A 16261-nucleotide genomic window follows, 5' to 3' on the forward strand; every position below is an offset into this window, starting at 1 on the left:
TTTTGTCATTTTATATATGCATTTGATTATAATCCCTAAATCAATGGGTCAAATCCCTTAAATCCATACAGTGCATCTAATTAACCTCATATTAAAACAATCGCTCACAACTCTTCCATTACTCCTTTCCGTCGTCACCCACAACAACCAGCATCGCTGCCTCATAACCTTAATCTAAACAATAGTCGATCTTTCCTCATATATCCCCACCATTGGCCGCTTCCAGATCATACATGTTGTCGTTGATTCCTCCACCTAATACAACTGACACCCACCCCCTGAAGCACCCTCCATTAACGCTGCCCACCTCCAGCCCATCAGTTGAATCCTCCCATTCGACGACACCAGCCTGTCGTGAGATCTCAAAAAGGTCAACCCTACATCACTCTTATCTATTTTCTTGTATTATTTTCAAGAGTATAACCATTTTTCATTGGTTGCTTTTGGAATTCTTAGGTTTTGACAAATTTTACTAGACCATAACAAAATTGTATTATAGCTGATTGCTTTGGTGGTAAAAAATTTACGATCGTGATGACGTATGGTAGCTGGTTTCTTCTAAGGTTTTTACCACTTAACTCAATTCAAAGATTTTACTATGTGTCCTGTTTTGCTTGATTCCACCATCTTGTACACCTCTTATCTTATGCAAGTATGTTATTTTCTTTCCCCCTTTTTCTAATTTAGTTAATTATGTTTTGTTTACATATTTTTTTTCCATTATCTTCCAGTTATAGTAATACTATTGGATAGTAGATACCAACGATCTTCTTATTGATTTGTGATTGAGTATAAGTTTTCAAGAAATAAGTGAATAGTGTTTATCTTTAAGAGTTGTACTTGTATTTCACTTGAAAAGATCTTATGTGTATATACATGCTTGTATGTGTTCAATAGGTCTTTGGTGGACATAACCAAAGAACAAAGTATAAACAATAACATCAATATGTGTGTAGAATACTCATAAACTCATTCTATTTGAATATTTAAATGATCATTCGGTTAGAAATAACATCATTCTATTAAAATATACAACTATTCATTCTATTAGAATCTTATAGCAATATAATGTGGTATGCATTCTATTTTGGAAGATTGGACTTTAATTTGTGAATTTGATTTAAGGATTGTCACACGCGTTGGTAGTAATTTAAAATGTTGATTACAGTTAATGTTGATATTCTGTATATTTTTTTGACAATCTCGTAAAACCATGAATGATTGGAGAATCCACGATTGATTCCAGAATACCAAATATTTCGAAAATCAAGAAGCGAATAATGATTTCATACATCTTAATAGTCAGACATTCAAGAAGTCAAGAACAAAGGAAAACTGAGAGATATATAAAAGAAGATGATGGATTCTACTAGTTTTACTACCTACAACTTCATGAAAAATCCAGATGAAGAAACCCTAGAATTCGATTCTATTGCTTCCATTCTCACAGAACGAGTTTTTGTATCTCATTCTCGAAGAATGCAAAATTAAATATTGCTATTGGTTTTTAGATTTTTCTATTTTTTGATGTAGACTATTTCATAGAATGTAATTATTTAATATGTTATTAGTATAAAAAAAAGGTTTTTGTGTATTACATTCTGCTTAGAATGGATATTTTGTAAAAAGAAAAAGTTGATTTCATATATTCTTAAATATATTCTGTCAGAATGCACAGCATAGTTACAAACATATTTTTTATGATTTTTGAACTAAAAAGAATGATTATCCTCCAAAATCAGATTTTTTTTTAATTAAGAAAAAGTATCCATAAAATCTGGAATTTACCTTTTTTAAATCTAGTTAAATTGAATAAAATACCATTTCAATGAATTTTATGTTATTATATGGTACATGCTATTCCACTGTAATACTATAGACCCTAGATCATAACCATTCTTGATTTTTCATCTGTTGGTTCAAAATTGTCCTTACGACCACACAATAGATATCATTCACATTATAACCTAACTATATATATATATATATATATATATATATATATATATATAATCAAAGAAGACCTATGGGTACCATATAACTATGCTAAATACAGTCATAGGATAGTTTACAATAAAAGATAATTTAAATTGAAACATTGAAAAACCAAGTCAATGACAAACAACCCTAAAAACACCAAACCACGGCTAACAACACAGGCAACATCATGACTTATAGTTAAACGTTTCAATTTAAATTACCTATTATTAACCTAGACTTTTGTATTTCAAATAATTATATGATACCTAATGTTTCTAATAAATTAATAAAACCATAATTCCATGAAATTATTTAACACTTAAAAGTAATTAGCCTATCATTAGGCTAACAAAATATAAGTAAAGAATACTTACAATATTATAGAAGGAACACAATAGGAAGGAGTGACCAGGATACTACAAAGCTTATTTTATTAACTTCAAATATTTTACAAGAGGACGAGAGTGGAGGGTGAGAAGAAGTGTAAAAAAGAATTTGTATAATACATAAACAGCTAAGCCTATATATAGGCCCATACATGAAACTTAAATTAAAATTTACATATTAGTGGAATATACTAATTAGATGCGCTAATGAGTGCGGTTTGACAACTGGCTATGCATTCTTGTCTTGATTCATCTTCATAATTGTTACTTTATTAAAGTAAATAGTAGATATTGACGGGTATAGGAATTTCCACTGTGTATTCTCTATGATGGTGACATTTTCTTTTATAGTTTCTACATCAATATGTCTTCAATAGTGGATAAGACATCTTCTATAGTGAAATCTTCAATTATTTCATCCTCATCATCAATCCTTTGAGATTCTCCTGCCAAATCATTATCATTATTTTCTGTTGAGAGCATTGAGCTGTCTGATTTTTGTTGATTGAAATTTTGAAGCAGGTATTCCTTCATTTTTCAGAAATATGCCTTGATAGTTTAATCTTTTGATGGGGAGGAATTTCCTTGGTCTTTTATGGAGTTTATAACTTTTTCATAAGGGTTAGAGTCGGTGGATTACTCCTTATGAGATAAAAATTCCTTCTAAGATTTATACTTTAAGATTGTTTGATTGATATTATAGATCGTCTGTCTAGCATTTATCTTATTTGAGGTTGGATCTTTATGTAACACTTTTGCCCAAAACTTCTTAAGATATGATCTTTTTAGAGATGAGAAGTTACTAGGACTATAATCCACTTCTGTAATCCATTTCCAGATCCAAGGTATAGAAAATCCTATAAAAAAGTGTAAATAAGGTACTACTTTTTACTCCATTTGAATGGGCAATAGCATCCTTGTATTTACGTGCTACATCTAACCATTCAACATATAAAGATTTGAATGGTTTAAGGAAAATTTGAACACTTTGACCATATGATGTCCACAATTTGACAAACCAATTTGGTAGTCATAGTTTATAAACCTGATCACATATTTTGAAGAGCCAAGAATGTTTTTTCTTTGTATTTTAATTTAGGAAAGTTTTATAAAAGCTATCAATATGATCCCAAAAATTAAATTTTATTATAATTTTTTTGTTTGGGGTGGAAAAATTCTCTTTCCCTGAGGGTGCTTAAACCCCATTCTTCCGTAGATATAATCTTCTTAAAAATTGTTTTACTGAAGTTATAAACTTTCTTTTCTCTTGAAGGAGAGAAATGCGAAATTTCACATGTCACTACTAGAAAAACAACATTTTACGACGCGCAATCAATGACACGCGCTAATAGAGGACACGCATTTGTGAGTGCCCTAAAAATTGATGTCAGATTTCCAAAATATGAAGCATAATGGACACGCATTTTTGCGTGCCAAAAATTAGTGTCTAATAAAAAAAACACGGAGGGCACCTTAAATAAAAGTGCGTCGTCTAGCTATGTCGCTTTATAAATATTAATGAAACACGCGTTTCATCCAAGGGGGAAATGAAATCCAAAATTTAAAAAGCCCGCTTTGTTTCCACTGGGTGAAAACCCTAACTCATTCCCACTGAAAACCCCCTTTCTTTCTTTCTTCTCTCTCGATTCTCAAACCTCCACCGCTTCACTTCCCACAAGTTCGCATCTTCGTCGCTTATTCATACAGAATTCAACAATTTCTATGGTTTCGATTATTGGGTGAGGTACAGGGAGGTGTAATCGTTTTGGACTCTTTACTAATTGACTTGAAATTGAACCCTAAAAACTCAATTCACACTTCAAACTTCTCTGATCCTCTCCTCTTCCACTCCCCACTCTTTGATTCCACTCTAATCGAGCTCTACGAAGGCTTTGATTGGTGGTCATCAATTTGCACCATCACCTCCTTGTTCGTTCCTAAAATAAAGACCTTAGAACAGTATCCACTCCCCAATATCTGATTCCACTCTAATCGGTTTGTCTCTTAAAAATCAAATCGTTCATTAAGGTGTACTTGGCATTGCTATGTATATCCTTTTTTTTGAAGAGAATGGATCGGTTGTGCTTCAGCAAGGAGTAGGTCGCCTCATAAATTCAATAGGTACTGTTCTTGGTCCTGTATGTGTTGAATTCTCGATTGCTTTTTTTTCTGAAGAGAATGGATCGGTTGTGCTTCAGCAAGGAGTAGCTCATCTCTTTCCGATCGCTGCTAATGAACCTATTTTGTGTTTAATTTGGGAGCAAATAGAGATTTTTCCTTACTTACATCTTCCTTATTGATCTAGATTTGACTTGAGTCCAAATATTTAACAAGTTTCCACATGTTAGGGTTTTTATCTGAGCGAAGTTATCAAAACGGTTTCAAGAGGCGTAGGTGGTGACCGACGCTACTTTGGATGAAACCACCGCTTCCAATCCACTTTTTCATTATGGTCAATCTTTATCACGAAACTGTAATTTTCGATTCCACAAAACGAAACCCACGACTTAATTCACAGATTATGAAGATCATCCCATCCTATTGTCAACCAAGAAAATTTTCATCTTGAAGGCGTCATTCACTTTGAAAAACCCCATATCAATTCCAGTTTTAGGGAACAGGGGTACGTAATTCACTCTTCTCCATCTCTCTGTTTATGTTTATTAAGAAATCACATATATCACTCACTGTCTTCCATGTTGCCATGATTGCTTCTTGCGTTTAATTCTTTTCCTTCTTCGAACTATTTTTTTTTTCAGAATTGAGGCAGGCAACTTGATCGAAACTATTGAAAACCCTCAACTGTCTTCTTGCCCTCACTGGTCACGGTTGCCTTGCATACATCACCTCACATCCTGCATCTCTTACTCATCCGACGTCCTCTCACCTTCTATGCCTCCCAACATTCGATAAGCTCTCTCATCCCTGTTTTTGATGTTGAAGTTATTTCCGAATTTGGGATTTGGAAATTTGATTCGATTCTATTCAACTTGTGAAGTTTTCTTTAATTTATTTTCTTTTTAAAATTAGTTGCAATGGAGTTTAGATTTCGAATCAATGTTTCATCTGTTTGATAAAAAAATGTTTCTCTAGCTTTCAAGGAATAGATCTGGTACAAGCACTTAAATAATTAGAGAAAAATATGACTACATCCACTAATCCATAGTTTTTTTCAATTTTTCTGTGAACGCAATTGGTATGAGACATTTCTTGTGGTTAAGTTTTTTTCATTGCTAACCAATAATTGTGACGTTGAAACCTTATGCTAGTTTCATTTCAAGTGATATAGATTCTGTGAGAAGAAGTTCTTGAGCTAATGGGAGACCAAAGAGTCAAAATCCAGAAAGCATATTTATATCTTGCTCTGACCGATTAAATTATTGCTAACACATATTAATTAACTACTGTACGTATATCAAATAATTCTTGAATTGTTGGTTTTTGATTATATGCAGTCAGGTTCTTTTATCTTTTATCCCCCACTTTAGTAGCCATCTTTGGAAAGCCCTTGTTCTCAAAACAAAACAGGTGGTTCTTACAATTGTCAAACTGAATATTTTCTATGGTTCTGGTTGCATAATTATTGTATTCATCATTTTAACTGAGATCTTATTTTACTTTGTCAGGATATGGACATCCAAGATAGGGAACTAGTAAATGACTCGCTCATGATCATAGTTTACAAAGAACGTGGTTTTGGCTGAAAAACATATTACCATGTGGTATGCATCTTCCTTGAAACTTCATGATCTTAGGCCTCTGTGTTTGTTTATTTAAGGTGTTAGCATAAATGGGAAAGCATACTTTTGAATGTCACATTGCTGCCTTCACTTATAATTTGCATAATGTCGATTGTGCTTTAGAATATTATTAATTTATTTTTATTTCTCCTAAGTATCTGTGGGCATAGCACCACCTGTTTTTGTGTTTCTTTTATTGTGAGGGCAATCCTTAACTGTACCAGTGGTTCCGATTATTTTGGTCTCTTAATGGGGTATTTAACCCTTGGCTGGGAATTAAATAGTTAAGCAGATTTTTGTGATGCTTATCTGAACTTGAAGAGTTTTTTCACCTCTTGAACGTGAGAATAGAGTTTCTACCTGATCCTTTATAGGGGATACTTTTGACTGGTGCAGGGAAACTCTAATGCTACTATGGATTGTCTTAATTACCTTAGTTTTGACTGATGCAGAGTGTTTGACCAACACTGATTAGTTTTGTTTTTGTGTGTGGTTATGATTGTATTATTTTCCTTTATTGCCTTAGTTTATAGGCATCTGAAGATAGATCACAGCATAAAAATCGGGCATCTACCCTAGCTCGCCTGCGTAGTCTGCTAGTTCAAATTTCCAAATGCAACTCTACATAATGTTATGCTAATGTGGAACGGATACTAAGGTTGGTATAATAGATTATAGAACATGTGTGGGTTTAAACTTTAAAGTATATATATAGTAAGATTTGTTATGTTGTTATACAGGTGTAGGCTCCAAAGAATAAGGTCAAAAAGTAAAACATACCTGTTTCTGAGGTGGTTTATGGAGCAATGCTACCAGCAGATATGCAAAAAGCAGTGGAAAAAGAATTTGAAATGGCATTACAGGACCGAGTGATGGAAGAAACCAAGGACAAAAAGAATGTTGTGGAATCCTATGTTTATGAAATGAGGAAAAAGGTATTTAAGTGATTAATATAAATTTCGTTTTGTAGACATGCTAAATCTTAACAACTCTTTTATTTTTCTTCCCATTTGTATGATAAACCAGATGCTAATGCCTAATGCCTAATGCTATACTGCTTTGTCTTTCTTTGTTGGTAAGACATTTGTATGATAAACCAGATGCTAATGCCTAACGCCTAATGATATACTGCTTTGTTTTTCTTTGTTGGTAAGACATTTGTATGATAAACCAGATGCTAATGCCTAATGCCTAATGCTATCACTTGTGGTTTAATTCAGATTCTGGGACAAAAAGAGTCATAGTTGAGCTGTTAATGTTCCTGTTTGTTTTCATTTATGCAGGTAACAATCTTGTTGAAAGGAATTATGAATCAGATGTTAATGGTAACAAGTTTATCACTCGATTCCATACGATTAGATGTTAATGGTAACAAGTTTAACACATGTGTCTTTGTTATACATACAGATTAAATGCAATGGATTGTATTTTTTGTATATGGTATTTTATTTTATATTATGCAATGGATTGTATTTTTTGTATATGGTATTTTATTTCTATTATGAGAGATTAAATGCAAATTTAATTTATAAATTAATAAATATATAAATATATTTTTTTAAAAAAAAATTAAAATTACGATACGCAAAAATGTGTGTCGTCTTCATTTATGACATGACCTTTCTTGACTGGGGCTTCCTTGATACGCATTGCGTGTCATAAACACGCGCGTCGTAAGGTTACGACATGCAAATGCGTGTCGTCTTCCTTTATGACAGGGCCTTCCTTGATACGCATTGCGTGTCATAACCGCGCGTCGTAAATGTGCATCGTCTATAGACAACGCGGAAAAGCGCGTCGTCTCTCTTTATGATAGGGCCTTCTTTGACGCGCATTTGCGCGTCGTCTAAGCGTTTTACGACGCGCAATGAGCGTTGTAAAAAGCCTTTTTTCTAGTAGTGTGTATTAGTAAAAATGAGTATATTCTCATAATAATTCCTTGATTTATAGGAACATGTTGCATATGATGCAGTATCCAGATATCTTAAGAATAAATTTCATGGATCATTATTGTTTTCAAAGTATAACATGATATCATTTTCCTCCAAAAGAATAAGTAAATCCTTATGAGATGTTAAAATATATTCTGAGGAGTCATCATTTTCTTCCTATGAAACTATTTTTGAAAAAGAAGGATTATTATCCTTTTATTTTTTTTAATTCTTGGAAAGTCGAATATAACGGATCTCCAGGTTTGGGAAGATTAGATGATGATGGTTGGGAAGCAATGTTCTCTGCTATTAGCAGATTTCTTCTATACTGTATAAGAGGATATCCTTTTCCTCTGCCACTTCTAATTGGGTAGCCACTTCTTCCCCAATTAGGGATCATCTTGTAAAATTTAATTCAGAAGTAATATGAGTTTATTCTCTAGAATTCTAAGATGAATTCTCAGACCTTTTAGTCTCCATCTTATTATTGTTATTCGTCGAGTATAACTCAAACGATCGAGGACATTTATTGTGGACACATAATTGATTAAGTTGGTTAATTGAACTTCAGTTTCTCTAATTGAATTTCTTGTGATAACAATATCTTTAGATAATTGTCTTAAATGCTCATTTCTCATCTAAAAAATCTCTGGTTAGAAATTCAGGAAGACAATTATATTCACATTTTCAATATATTATTGTAAAATCGAATAGGGCTAAATGAGCTTGCCATCTAGCAAACATTTTCTTAGGAATATCTTGTTTTAAATCTTTATTAAACATATATTTAGTTTACTAACAAATAATAATTATATTAAATTGTTGATTATAAAGATCGCCTTGAAATTTCAAAACACATTTTACTATTACCGAAATTTCTTTCGCAGTAGTAGCATAATTCTTTTGAGAATCAGATCATTTTCCTGAATGAAATCTAACTAAATATAATTGTTTATTATTTGGATTAATTTGTTTTAAAACTCCACCATAACCAATATCGAAGGCATCATTTTCAATAATTTTTCCGAATTTGGGTTTGCCAAAGATAAACAAGGTAAAGGTTTCACTTTTTTCTTTTATCTTTTGAACTGTTTGAGTATGACTATCAGTCCAAAGGAACATGTTTCCTTTTTAGTCTATCATATAAGACAGTGTATCTTTAACCAAATCTTTATAAAAAGAAGATATAATTCAAACTTTCTAAAAATCATTGCAATTGAGTTTTGTCGATAATTTTATTAGGAAATTTAGAAGCAAGGTCTATACTTTTATTTATAGGAATTATTTTTCCTTTTTCTATATTATGGCCAAAAAATCTAATTTTTGATTGAAATAAAACCATTTTGGGTTGGGATATAACTAAACTATATTTTCTATAATTTGTTCAAATAAGTTTAAATGTTTAAAATGATATTCAATGTTTTTAGAAAAAACTAAGATATCATCAATATAAACTATTATAAAATTGCTATAAGGATAAAAAAAATATCATTCATGATATTTTGAAACTCAAACAGTGTATTTTTCCATTCATATTGACAAAAAAGAATATTAAAAACCATTTTTATATGTCATTTTTATCTGTTTGAATTTGTCAATATCTTGATTTTAAATCAAAATTTGAAAATATGACCGCATATTTAATTTATCTAATAGATTTTTTTATTAGGTATTGAATATTGAATCTATTTTAAGACTTTATTTAGAGGTTTATAATCGATTACAAATATAGGGATGCCCTTTCTTGTTTTGAATGTTTATTAACATATAAAGCAGTATAGGACCAAGCCGATTTAGAAGGTCTAATTAAATTTTTTCTTAATAAAGAAGATATTTTTTTTATAAAGATCTAAATAATTATGATTCATTTAACAAGGATGAGCCTTGGTTGGAATATCCTATTCATTAAAGTTATCTTCATATGGAAGAGGGTATTATATGTTTCTTTCTTTCCCCAAAAATATTACAGTGATCAGAACATATTTTTAAAGTAAATTGATTTTGTAAGATCTTAATTTTTTCTTGTAATTTTGGATTTTTAAAATTTTTCATCTATGTCTATTATTAAAATTTCTTCTTTCAGAAAATTTATTTGATTTGTTTTTTAAGTCTATAAGATATATCCAATGAGTAAAAGGTTTTGTAACAAATTCAAAAAAATACTTCATAATTTTGAAATTTTCATAGGATTTCTTTTTCATTAACTACAAATGGTAATATTTTTTTATAAAAAGGAAGTGTCCAAAATAATTTCATTGTGGGACATATTCTTGATTATGGTGAAACTTGGTGGAATACAAACTTTATTATTACAAATCTTTATATTAGATAATTTATAATTAATATCTAATTTTCCACGTTGATAGTCGAATAACATGGGTGCTTTTTTCAAAATATTTGATAGAAATTAAGCCTTGTTGTATACAATTTATATATACTCTACTGTCAAAAAGAGCAATAAATTCTTTTTTATAATATTCTCCGATTATTAAGTTAATCTTAACATACCATTTTTGAGATGTGACAAACTACATTCCTAATAAGAATTCATTAGTCTCTTGGGTTGAAGTTGATGTATTAGTATTGTTGGATTCATTTTCAAGAGTGATAATTCTATTTTTTAGCCTATTATGATTATTTTTTAGAAAGTTAATCTCTTCTTTTAAATTATTGATTTCTTAATCCATGATTGTACTATTTAATGAAATATTATTTTTCATTTTTAATCTTTGATCTATTTCTTTCATAGAATATATATTGGTATGCTAGCCTCAGATTTTTTTTTATTATTATGTATTATCGATCAATTATTTGTGATCTTAATTCGGAATCATTTATATTTTTTTTAGAATAGATAAAATATCTTTATCTAAGAAGTTTATTTGTAAATTATCCTAAAACTGTGATTGAATTTTATATATATATTCCATCATCACATAAACAATTATTTTTATCTAGACAAAAACAATTACTTTCTTCTTCATTAGAACTACTTGAAGAGGTGTAAATTTTTTCATCAGAATTTATATTATTTATTTGATTATAAGAGGATGATTCTTCCGAATTATTTTAATGAATTTCTTTTAGTTTTTCTTTCATATTATCATCTAGATTTAGATTATTAATTTTTTTCTTCATGTTACATTTATTGACAAAATGACCAACTATACCACATTTATAACAAGTTAATGGATTATCTTTTTTTCTTTTTATCATGTGTTTCTTTTCTATAAGATTTTCTTTTAGCTTTATATTGTTTTTGATTTTCACTATATTTTTTGTATATTTTTTAGGAATATATTCCTTTCTAGATTTCTTTCTATTGTTAGAAGTATCTATACCAAATCGTTCACAAAATGACATAATTGTTGTCTTTCAGTAAGACATTGTTTTTTAATTTGTTGATTTAATTTTATTTCATTACATAAGGCTAAGCCTTCTTGAGTACAAATTCCTATGAGTTTTCCATATGAATAATTTTCATAAGGAACTTGATTATTATTTCCTAACTCTTTTTGCAAAGAGTGTTGGAAGACTGTCAATAAATTTTTGTTTCCAATAATTTGAATTGCAATCACCTAATTCTAATACTCTGTTCATAAAAGTATCTTTATACCACCTGAATGAGGTTAAAGTTTTACATTCCATACCATTTAGTAACGTTCTAGTATTCCTAGAATTATTCGACCATTTACTAGAAAAGGTGTTCAATTGTACTCAAAAGAAGTGTATATACTACATCTTGAACTATTGTTTGTGTAGAAGTCGAAGTAACATCTTCATTTTTAATTTGATTGGTAACTATTTTGGTAGCATTGTAAATTAGAATTTTATCTGATTCATTTAGATAGTTATCCCACCAACCTTTTAATTGGCTAGTAAAACCTGCTATTATCATTTAAGCAACTGTTAAGCCAGTATTTGCTAATTGTTTTGCACTAGTAGCATACAAAGTCATTCTTTGGATTGACAAATATATTTGTCTTTCTGTAAAACCATCTAAATTCTATTCATAAACATTTTTACCATTGTAACTATTACCTTGAATAAATTTCTACTCTCTTCAAATAAAACATCTTGAGGAGTAGGTCTATTGTAATAATATTTAGATTGGATGGGTTTCCTAGAAAACTTGCCATCACAACTTTCATATTCTACTTTATTAATCCTATAAGATTTATCATGTTTAGATTCAAACTCAATGTTATCATCTGACTCTTCAGTTTTGTTTAAAGTATTTATACTTAAATTTTGAGGTTGTTTTAATTCTTCTAAAATTTGCTCTAATTTAGTTTCATTTTTAAATTTAAATTCTTTTATATCTGGAGGAGGTTGGAAAGTTGCAAGTGTTTTTTCCTTAATTGGTTTTGATTTCTCAGGTTGCGATTTTTCAATTAATTTTTATATGTTTTCTACCTTTTCTTCCAAAGAAAGAATTTTTTTCTCCAAGAATTATAGAATATAAATTTGTAAAATTATTTTTTTGTATTAGTTGGTTAATATGTTCAGCACTTACATGTAAAGTATTATTTTCAACTAATTTTTTATAAGCAAAAAAGTTAAAGCTTATATTTTCTCTAAAAATTTGGAAACTTAGTTGGGGTGAGAAAATTGATTTTTGTATATTTCTATTTTGAAGAGTATATTCTGTTTCTAACATATTTAAATAGTTAACTGTACATTTATTAAAAAACCATGGAACAAAATATATAATTTCATTAATTATTTACAAATAATTTGAATTACAATCATCTAGTTCTAATACTCATAAAAGTATCTTTATACCACCGAGTGCATTTAGTATAGTTATATGGTACCCCTGGGCTTTCTCTGGTTTTCTAGTATCAGAGCCATATGTTTCAAGAATTATTTAACACTTCATTTTCAAATGAATTTTCATATGTTTAAAATAAATAACGGAAATGATGTTAAAAATCAAACAAATGAAGAATCCGAAATTACAAAACAATTAGATTTGCTTAATAAATGCACCAATTCCTATAATACAACCAAAAGTTTTATATGAACTAGGTACTTTTGAAGAATTAGGTTTTATACAATCAGTTAAAAAAACTAAGAAAATTTAACAATGAATCAAGATGATATGATTGTTAAATTTATTAAATTATGATGATATTCATTGGTATCAATATACTAATAATTATTTACAAATAGGATTAGTGCAAATTGATTTTAAACCTTTAACTTTACAAGGTTTACCGGAAAGTTTCTTAGTTGTTTTACGTGATGGTCGTAATATGAATTGGAAACAATCTTTAATGGGTAGAATACAGTCTAGTCTGACCAATGATCCAGTATATTTTAATGTTTATCCCAATTTACAGTTATCACTGTCTGATATTAATATACCTGATGCTTTAAATTTAAATGCTAAAACAAATGGATATAATTATATGCCAGGATCCGAATTAATATGTATATGCTATAGAATATACTATAAGCCTTTAAAAACGATGAATCATAGGTATAAAAGGACTAATAAACCTAATAATGAAAATATTCTAATAGAAAATAATTTTTATATGTCTAAAATAACCACTATAAAAACTATTAAGTGGGATGAAATAGATTTTTCAAAAAATTGGGTTTTGGAAGGAACGGTTCCTCCTTAACCACAAATAAATAATAGAATTACATAAATTATACAAACATATGAAGGAAGAATTCAAATAGAAATCGATGATGATAATGAAGAAATATTTTTATTGAGAAGTAGATAAACTAGATCTCTATATTCTCATATATCACCTTTGAGGTAGAAACCCCTTCTAGGTGTTCTATGTCTCAATTAGATAAGAAAACAAATAAAATAAATTTAAAAGAAAATATAGTCCAAGGTGTATACGAAGAGGATCCTACTACCTTGAAACTGAATTTTCCAATTTAATGGATAGTGAAGAAATAATAGATTTTAATTCGGGATCACCAGCAAGAACAAAAAAAATATAATGAATTTAATATGGAAAAATGGAAGCCTTTTAAAACCTGGGTATTTGTAGAATTTTCAAAAGAAGAATTAACAATTATACAAGATGAATTTTATTCTTATTACTTAAAAATTAACAAAATTATATATTTTGTTTCATGGTTGGTAATAAATATATAGTTAATTATTTTAATATATTAGAAAGAGAATATACTCTTCAAAATAGAAACATACAAAAATCAACTTTCCCATCCCAACAAAGTTTTCAAATATTTAAAGAAAATATAAGCTTAAAATTTTCTACTTATAAAAAATTAGTTGAAAATAATACTTTACATGTAACTGTTGAACATATTAACCAACTAATACAACAAAATAATTTTATATATTTATATTCTATAATTCTTGGAGAAAAATTTCTTTCTTTTGAAGAAAATGTAGAAAACATATACAAATTAATTGAGAAATCTCAAATTAAGAAATAGAAACCAATTAAGGAAAAAATAATTGCAACTTTCCAACCTCCTCCAGATATAAAGATTTTAAATTTAAAAATGAAAGTAAAATAGATTAAATTTTAGAAAAATTAAAACAACCTGAAAATTTAAGTATAAATACTCTAAACAAAACTAGAGAGTCAGATGATAATACTAAGTCTGAATCTAAATAGGATAAATCTTATAAGATTAATAAAATAAAATATAAAAGTTATGATAGCAAACTTGCTAGGAAACTCATTCAATCTAAATATTATTACAATAGACCTACTCCTCAACATGTTTTATTTGAAGAGTAGGAATTTATTCAAGATAATAGTTACAATGATAAAAATGTTTATGAATGGAATTTAGATAGTTTTGCGGAAAAGACGAATATATTTGTTAACTGAAAGAAAGACTTTGTGTGCTAGTAGTGCAAAACAATTAGGAAATATTGACTTAACAGTTGCTCAAATGATAATATCAGGTTTTACTAGCCAATTAAAACGCTGGTGGGATAACTATCTAAATGAGTTAGATAAAATTTTGATTTACAATGCCACCAAAATAGTTACCGATCAAATTAAGAATGAAGATGGTACTTCGAATTCTACACAAACAATAGTTAAAGATGTAGTTTATACACTTCTTTTGAGTATAATTGAACACTTTTCGGGTAAATGGTCGAATAATTATGGGAATAGTAGAACCGTACTAAATGGTATGAAATGTAAAACTTTAACCTCATTTAAGTGGTATGAAGATACTTTTATGAGCACAGTCTTACAATCAGATGATTTTAATTCAAACTATTGGAAACAAAAATTTATTGATAATCTTCTAACATTTTTTTGCGGAAAGAGTTAGGAAACAATTACAATGAAATAATAATCAAGTTCCTTATGAAAATTATTCATATGGAAAACTCATAAGAATTTGTACTCAAGAAGGCTTAGTCTTATGTAACGAAATAAAATTAAATCAACAAATTAAAAAACAACTTCTTACTGAAAGACAACAATTAGTTCATTTTTGTGAACAATTTGGTTTAGATACTTCTAAAAATAGATAGAAATCTAAAAAAGTAATATATTCCCCAAAAATATAGTGAAAATAAAGAACAATATAGAGTTAAAAGAAAATCTTTAAGAAAGTAAAAACGTGATAAAAAGAAAAAACATAACCCATCAACTTGTTATAAATATGGTAGAGTTAGGTGCTATTTGTTTTTCTTAAAAAACATCTTCAATACTCTTAATGATGCATGGCGCAGCACACGCGCAACACTTTTTGTCCAGCAACGGTTTGTTTTTCAGAAGTCTTCGAGGCTTAAAACTTCTGCCCGTATGCTTCTTGGGGAAGCACTTGTTGTACCTCTTCCCACCCCTTCAAACCTAAACCTACGAAAATCCAACCCAAAAAAACAATCGGCCGCTTTTTTTTTTCAAAAATCGAACAACGACGGGTGTTGTTAAACACACCCATTAAGTATATTTAATATTATGCTTATGGTCCTTTACTTATATACTATATTCTATTTTCACCCTTTTAACATATAATACAGAAAATTTATATTCCTTTAACTGCTTTCTCCCATTTGATTTACATAAGTTAATTCATTTTATTGTTGTTTTTTAAATAAGTGTCTATAATTTCATTTTTCATTTTCTTTTTAAATAAGTGTCTATTATTTTGTTTTAATGATGAAATAAAAAATAAAATGGAAAAACAGATTATAACAAAAATATATAACATATTCTATTTTATTACTTTTATTTTTGAACATATTTATCTTGTG

At 29.0% G+C, this 16261-nt stretch overlaps 1 long non-coding RNA gene across 1 annotated transcript; it reads right to left on the reverse strand.

Annotated features, from left to right (window-relative positions):
- On the reverse strand, positions 1-2469 carry LOC122194526 (uncharacterized). Its single transcript, XR_006183538.1, has 2 exons — positions 2355-2469; positions 1-349 (listed from the first exon to the last, which is right to left on the reverse strand). It is a non-coding gene; the product is annotated as an uncharacterized LOC122194526 (long non-coding RNA).
- Positions 2470-16261: the final 13792 nt, after the last annotated feature.

Source organism: Lactuca sativa, chromosome 5 (genome assembly GCF_002870075.4).
Source record: "Lactuca sativa cultivar Salinas chromosome 5, Lsat_Salinas_v11, whole genome shotgun sequence".
Lineage (NCBI taxonomy): Eukaryota > Viridiplantae > Streptophyta > Magnoliopsida > Asterales > Asteraceae > Lactuca > Lactuca sativa.